The sequence below is a fragment of the Octopus bimaculoides genome, chromosome 1, assembly GCF_046866305.1.
Source record: "Octopus bimaculoides isolate indiv1 chromosome 1, ASM4686630v1, whole genome shotgun sequence".
NCBI lineage: Eukaryota > Metazoa > Mollusca > Cephalopoda > Octopoda > Octopodidae > Octopus > Octopus bimaculoides.
Genome location: NC_142928.1, coordinates 153,403,391 through 153,411,954, shown reverse-complemented (window position 1 = coordinate 153,411,954; position 8,564 = coordinate 153,403,391).

Sequence of the window (8,564 nt, the reverse complement as noted above, 5' to 3'; positions counted from 1 at the left end):
TTTCTTCCAAAGGTATACGAGATTATGCAAAATTGGAAACTTCTCTGTATAGTTTCATAAATTCTAAGATGATTGTGCTAGAAAGAGACAAAGAAACAACACAGGAAATTAATGAAAACATTTGAATGCATCGCGTTGCGTTTACCATAGGAAAAACAAAATAACAAAACAGAAGTTTTACAAAGCGAACAATTGGTTAGCGTAAATATATTGCAAAGCATAAGAGCAGAATACTATATATATATATATATATATATATATATATATATATATATATATATATATATATATATAACAATATATTATAAATTAACTACCAACAAAAATAATTGGTAAGCTAACTTTTGAATTTATACGTTTTTGCGTCTTAACTCCTTTATTATATATATATATATATATATATATATAGATATACATATATATATATATATATACTTAAGTAGTAAGAAAAAAGTAATTATTCAAAGAGGATGAGGAATTCAGCAATGAAACTAATGTAAGAAAATAAGGGAAGTGACAAAGCAAATTCTGGAAGAAAAATAGGAAGGATAAGTGAATATGAAATATAAACATTATTTTGATAACATTATCATCAGATTAAACGATAATTTACGAACTCATAAAGATTCACAGAAAATTAGTTTATGTTTAAGAAGTTTTATCATATGATATATTTAGAATTAGAAGTTTGTTTTCTCTACCAGACATTGTTTTCAGTCAGCCGTAAAAGAGAAAAACCATAGTAACTGCAAGAGATTTATCTATATTGTACAAAAATCAAGATCTAAGATATAGGGGTGTGAATTTTTCGATCAAGTCCTACTTATAAATTATGCCGACGTAACCTTCCAAACATTACACCATAGTGTAATTAAGAGATTAAAGCAAACTTCACCTGGTAGCATACGTATTCGCTCGACCTGCTAGAAAGAAGTGCCAAAACTAAAATTTCAAAATATATAGATGGGAAAATTGTAATAGATATGGATTAACTTAATAAACAACCAGTGTGCTATAATTAACGGATGCTTCATTTGTTTGCTGCGATGAATTGAAGCACAACCGAGAATGTTAGAAGTAAAGCGCGTTGGCTTTGTCTGTCCGACAGAAACCTGAAGCAAGTGACCAAAACGCTAATTATAACCACTCAGGACAAATCTCATGAAGGCAAAGATCGACAAAACACAGTCAGACGACAAATATAGGATCTGCTGGAAAGGAGGCGAACATTTTAATCATATCTTGAGCAAATGCAGTAAGTTAACAGTAAATGATTAAATAAATAAATAATAAATAAATAAATAAATAAAAGAGTATAAGCACAGGCATGACTATAGGTAAAATATTGCATTGGGATATTAACAAACCGGGGCTCCAAACCTTTAATCCGTTAATCGTTAATTAACGAAGTTAACATTTTCGCTAACGATTTAACTTTTAAGTTAACTTAGGAAATCATTATCGGACTAATCAGCTTCCGTTACATTTCAATTCCGTTAACTCAAGTCAACTTGAGCTAATTTCAATAGAATTGAAGTTAACATATTTTATAGTTTTGGCACTTTTTAAAGGTGTTGTTAGGTGGTTTTAGAGCAAAAATTGATTTTTTTTTCTATGATAAAAATTAACATTAACGGTTTATCGATAGCTTCCGTTACATTACGAAATAATTAGCTGATTAACGGTAATCGAAGTTAACGTTTTGGTTAACAGATTAACGGTAGAGACGTTAACTTTGCGATTAACGGTGCCCACTTTTGGATGTCAGCTGACTGTTTGATTTCGAAACAACAGAATACGAACCAGAAACTGTGACAGAGATTGAGAATTACTGAATCTTATGGGGCTTTCCCACAAAGCCTGGACATATTATAGAAAAAATAATACGAGATACGATTATAAATAAGCAGTGTAAGACGATAGACTTTGCAATTTCCTATTTTAGCAGATTCGATACCAAAGAAATTGAAAAGTTGAGAAATATCAGCATCAAGCCAAACAGCTGTGGAGACTGTGGAAGCCTAAGACAATAAGTATTTCTATAGTAATTGATGCATTTCGCACAATTCCCAAAATGATAACTAAAAGACTAAAAGATATTGGAACTGAGACTCACGTTGTCGAACTGCATAAAATACCATCCAGTATTCTGAAAGAATCCTGAGGAATATTCTTGAAATTTGAAGAGATTTGTTGTCAGCACAGCTCAAGATAACATTTACATTAGCAAGTACTAGCTTTGTAGTAGTAGTAGTAGTAGTAGTAGTAGTAGTAGTAGTAGTAGTAGTAGTAGTAGTAGTAGTAGTAGTAGTAGTAGTAGTAGTAGGACTGGTGGTGATGGTAAAAAAGATGAATATTGTCCTTGTGGTAATTGTTGAACTCAGAACTACATTCAAACAGATATCTAAGAGACTGAAGGAGATTGAAATTGAAATACGTATTGTCAACCTGAAGACAACTGCCATCCTGTATTCTGTAAGAATTCCAAAATAAATTGTAGAGATTTGAAGAGACTTGTTGCCACCAAATCCTAAGATGACATCACTGCTAATTAAATTAGCAATGACATATATTCGACAGAAGAAATCTTCACAGAAGAATTCATTTAAAAAACGTGTTTCTCACAAACAGAATGAAAAAATAATTAAAGTTGTCAACTTAACTGAAGATACTGTCTAGATGTATCGCACATAAATAGCGTACTAAAATACTGCTACTGAAATGTTGGAATAAAAAGTAGAGAAAATAAGGTAAAGTAAAAAAAAAAAAAAGAGTCTAACATACAATTGCAAAAGAGAAAGGAAAACAAAATAACGACTAACAGCATCTTTCAGTTTGAACTTCAGTCAAAAATCAGCGTATTGTTATGCAAAACGAATAACAAATAACAAAATGTATATTCAAAATAATCGATGTAAAACCTTTAAACTGTATATAAAAAAAAAAGACTTCTCAACTACAGAAAATTGAGAATTACATCTCAAACAACGTGGATAAGGTAATATTTATTCCTACTTAAAAGTGGGTGTTATTTTAGAACATAGAATACTATGTTATTTATCAAGAGAGAACCTCTCATAAGGACTTGCATTGGATATAAGCAGTTGTATTTATATCGCTGACAGGAGATAATCGTCCACTATCGCCGCCGAGACTACCAGCTCCTATAACTTCGGTTCCTTCGTTTTACCAGTAGTAGATACCCGTGGCTAGAGATAGCAATGATTCCCCCATCAGTGATATAGATAGAATCTCAGTGTCTATTCAGGCATTAGTGTTGTAAATAGCCAGTGGAGCTTATTAAAAATAATTAAATACTAATAGAATCAGCGTTAAAAACAAAAGATTGTATTTATCCCCATATAAGGTAAGTGGATGCTTTCGACATCAATGCCTGAATAGACACTGAAATACTATGTATATCGCAAACGGAGAATTGTCGCTATCTCTAGCTAAAGACGACTATCATTGACAAGGCCAAGAAGGGTGGAGATAGCTTGAATTGGCAAATCTCGACGGTGATAGCGGGCGATTATCTCCCACTAGAGATATAAATACGAGTGCTTATATGCACCACAAGTCCAAATGAAAGGTTATTGCTTGGTAAATTACGCAGTATTCTGTGTTCTAATACAGCGTCCAGTTTTAAGTGGGGATTAATTACGTTTAGCATGAATAAAATGAGGTTTATTGAGAATATTTGAGAAACGTAACAGAGTTTGAATAAAACAAATTATTTTTGATGCCAGGAAATAATATTATATAAAATTATATCAGAATAAAATAGGAAAAACTATAAAAAATACTATAAAACACAAAATAGATACAAATGGATTTGCTATAACGACAAAATTGCCGTCAACGTCGTTACTGATTTTAGTATCTGGAAGTAAAGGGTATTGTCAAACGCTTTCTAATTACACAGGGTACGAAAATTATGATGCCATAAAAGTTAGATACACTATTGCTGAAAACATCTTAGACACTGGTACTAAATAAATCATAAATTTTCCCGTAACGCATATACTTTGGAAGGACCCAGTTTTGGAGGGATGTATACTTTGCAGCGACCCAGATAAAATCAGGTAACCCAGCTAGACTGATTCCTCATTTTAGAAACATTCATTCGATAACATTCTTGTAAAAATCCCTGAAAATATCTCAGTGAGAATATTAGGCTAAGAAAATACTGCATTGATTCCTAATTACCAAATTCTCAAAGCGTGAATATACATATACAAATAACATACATATGTATACGCATATACATCAACATGTACATACAAACGTACACATACACATATATATCATATATATATATATATATAATGTACATAATCGGTAGTAGTCAAAAAAGTGACTGTAGGTTCGAGAGTTTCTTATATGGCATTTATCAAAGTGTATATGTATGTAAATATATATATATATATATATATATATATATATATATATATATATATATATATATATATATATATATATATATATATATATACATATATATATATATATATATATATATATATATATATATATATATATATATACACACACACACATATATATACACACACACATATGTTTGTGTGTTTGTATGCATGTACGTATATGTGTATGTGTCTGTGTAACTTTACATATATATGCATATACATATATATATATGCATATATGTATACATATATATATCCATATATGTATATATATATATATATGTATATATATATATACACATATGCATATACATATACATATATATGTATATACATATATATATATATATGTATGTACATATACTTATGTATGTATATATCTATATATATCTATATATATGTATATAAACTAATACACTTGCTAGTTGTTCATGTCTTTTGCTTTTACGTTTTTCTGTAAATTTCAGTTATATATATATAATATATATATATATAATATATAATATATACTTCCGGTTTCGTAGTGTTAAGACGTGTTTTTCCCTGTCTCTCGAAGCAACCAACAGGTATCTTTCCATATCGAAGATAAATATTCGCTGAAACCGACACAAAACTCGGTACCTGTTTGTTTAACGACGGTCCTGCATTATAACCGTTGAAAAAGAAAGTAAATAGTATATATACAACGCACGTTAATGTGAGCGAACCAAAGCGAACAACCATCTTCGAAGAAACCACGCACGTGGTGAGAGGTTATACAGATAGAAATCTGAGCTAAGTTTTATTCTTTATTTCTAAGTTTTATTAATATTCTATTCTCTTTCCAAAAACAATTTACGACAAAATAATTTATTTCACTTGTTTGTTAACATACTGTAATTTGTCTCACAGAATAGTTTTGTTTTTGTTTATTTACGATAAAATTTACTTACGATAAAATCGTTTCTTCTTAGTTTATTTACATACTAAGTTTGTTTGTTAACATACTGTAATTTCTCTCACAGAATAGTTTTTGTTTATTTACGATAAAATTTATTTACGATAAAATCGTTCTTCTTAGTTTATTTAAAGTATTAAAAGTTTTCACTCATTTTCCCTTATAGTCACCTCGTTTTAACACTCTTAATCAAAATCTCTATTCTACTCTTATCCCATCTTCTCTCCCTCACTTTTTCTCTCTTAGTTTCTCTGTTTCTCACCCTCTCTCTTTGTTCTCCGTGATATATATATTTCTCGTTTTTCATTTTTCGTTTTTCTTCTCATTTTCATTTTGTCTTGTTTGTTTCTCTCTCTCGAGTTATCTTCTCTCCCTCATATATACATACATACATATATATATATATATATATATATATATATATATATATATATATATATATATACATATATATATATATATGTATGTATATATATATATATGTATATATTTTCATTATTTTCATTATTCTTTTCATTTTCATTTTGTCTTGCCTCGTTTTGTTTGTTTCTCTCTTGTGTTATCTTCTCTCTCTCTCTCTCATACATCTCTATTCCTATCACATCCACTCTCTCTCTATCTATCTATCTATCTCGTACTTTGTACGCACTCTCTACTCGCTCTACTTCGTATTCTCCCTTCTCCCTCCCCTCCTTATACTCTTCTTTCTTTCTAGTACTATTTCTATATTCTTTAAGATAACCTCTCTCTCTCAAATATCGTGCACCATGGATACCAGAGGACGAGACTTTGTACAGCGCCAAGTTGAGGCCAACAAGAAGATGAAGATGCGCCGAAACTGGCAGCTGGAAGAAGTTCGTCTTCTTGTACACGCATGGAACCTGGCCAAAGGATCACCAGCAAATGATCTAATAGCCGAAAGCCTGGATAGGTACAATTTCCACAGGTCAATGGCCCAAATTGATCGAAAGAAACTGGAGCTCATTCGCTCCTACGAGCTCGTGAAACCGCACCTTGACCTCCTAGAAGGCATTATGAGAGACACGGACACAAAAATGGACAGTGAAGACCCTGCACACTGTGCTCAGGCTCAGGAGGACCAAACGGATCACCAAGACAAGGCAGATGCCACCAGTGCTGTAGCCACTGATGATGGATGCAATGACCATGGTGAATACAGTCAACGCTGCACCACAAACGACAGGAGAACAGACAAGAAGACGGTAAACACAAACAGGCTTCAAGCCCAAACACGTCACACAGAGAAAAAGAAAAAGAAACAGATCTGTAAATTCTACCTAAATGGTACCTGCTGGCACGGAGAAAAGGGACAAAACTGCAAATTTGCCCATCCCAAACACCACCAGCTAAACAAGGTAGATAACCACTTACAACAAAATAAGCGGGAGCGCAGAAAAGGGAGACCAGAAAGCTTAAATCTACGTACACATAATCCACCGAATACCAACAGGACTCACAAAGAGAGAAGTCCGTATATTCCTTCTGCTCCCAAAAAAAGGCTATATGCAGAGGCTGTACGAACTGCAGTAGCTGAGCAGCAAGCTTTTTTAAGCTTGGCCCAGAAAATGGTACAACAGTTAGCGTGGATGCAGAGGGTACAGAGTCAACGCCACACGAACCATTGTCCAAGACCACCACAGATGATGGATCAGGGATGGCCACCGCTAACACCAGGAACCCCTGCACAGATATCACACCCATATTCCTACTGAATATCCGGGCCTATTACGAACAGGCGGCAAAGACAAGTTCCTATACTTGAAAGACCTAGTAACATGCAATCAAGCAATATGCATGGTGCTTACCGAAACGCATCTAACACCTAATATAGCAGATGCGGAGATAAATATACCAGAGTATGCCGTACTCCGAACAGACAGAAGGGATAGAAGTCATGGGGGAGTTGCAATGTACATCCGAGAAGATGTCACACCCCTACTACTACTATCACACTCAAACTCTATATGTGATACTTTAATAGTACACATAAAACAAATTGATGTAGTTGTATGCTCAACATACCGTCCACCAAATACCGCAAAGCAGGAAGGTAAATTTGAGGACAGCCTCAGACGCATAGAAGAGGTCTTGACAAATCTGGACCAACACATCAATATACTTTTCCTAGGCGACTTTAACCTCCCAAATGTTAAATGGCCTGAAGGTCACATCCTCTCTGGGATGTCACTGCATGAACAAAGCCAGGCAAAATCATTGCTAGAACTATCCAACATGCTGTTCATGGAACAAGTGATACTCCAACCAACCAGGGGAAGCAATATTTTAGATCTCTGCTTCTCAAACAATGTGAGCCTAATCCATAATGTGAAAATAACGCCCACGTCTCTCTCAGATCATAACATTATAGAATTAACTATGTATGGTCCTAGACAACCCACTGACACCCACCCCACCAGGAGGACTCAAGCAATATCCAACCTGAATTTCCACAGGGAAGACTGGAAGTCAATTCGCAGAGATATTCGAAATCAAAACTGGCATGACAGCCTTTCTATACAAGACAATGACCTCAAACTAAGTCATTTTATGTCAGCCATACAAGACATATGCACCAAATACGTGCCATATAGAAAGACCAGCAAACAAGACAGGAAAATACTTATGAGACACAGAACAAAGGTCTCAAACCAGTTAAATAGAGAACTGGAGGATAGGAAAAGGGCTAAATTAAAACTAACACTATTAGAAATAGAAAACAAAATTAGACTCTCCCATGAAAAGGAGAGAGCAGAGAAGGAGAAGAGAGCAGTAGAAAGCATAAAAACAAACCCCAAGGCTTTCTATAGATTTGCAAAGGAGACTGCTACGGTACAGTATAAGATAGGACCCCTATTCCTGCCTAATGGCTCACTGACTGCAGATCCCACATGGATAAGTGAAGTGCTCAGTACACAATTCAAGAGTGTCTTCACTTCTCCTCTGAGTCACATGCAGATAAAGAACCCAGCTGATTTCCTTGACAATAGCACTCAGCAGAAAAAGACTGCATCCATTACCTACATCGACATTGAAGAGGAAGATGTGATAGCTGCCATAAATGAAATGAGCTCAAATTCGGCAACTGGCCCCGATGGTTTCCCAGCTGTCCTCTTAAAGTCGTGTAAAGAAGAACTAGCAGGACCACTCCGGATACTCTTCCAGAGTTTCCTTGCAAA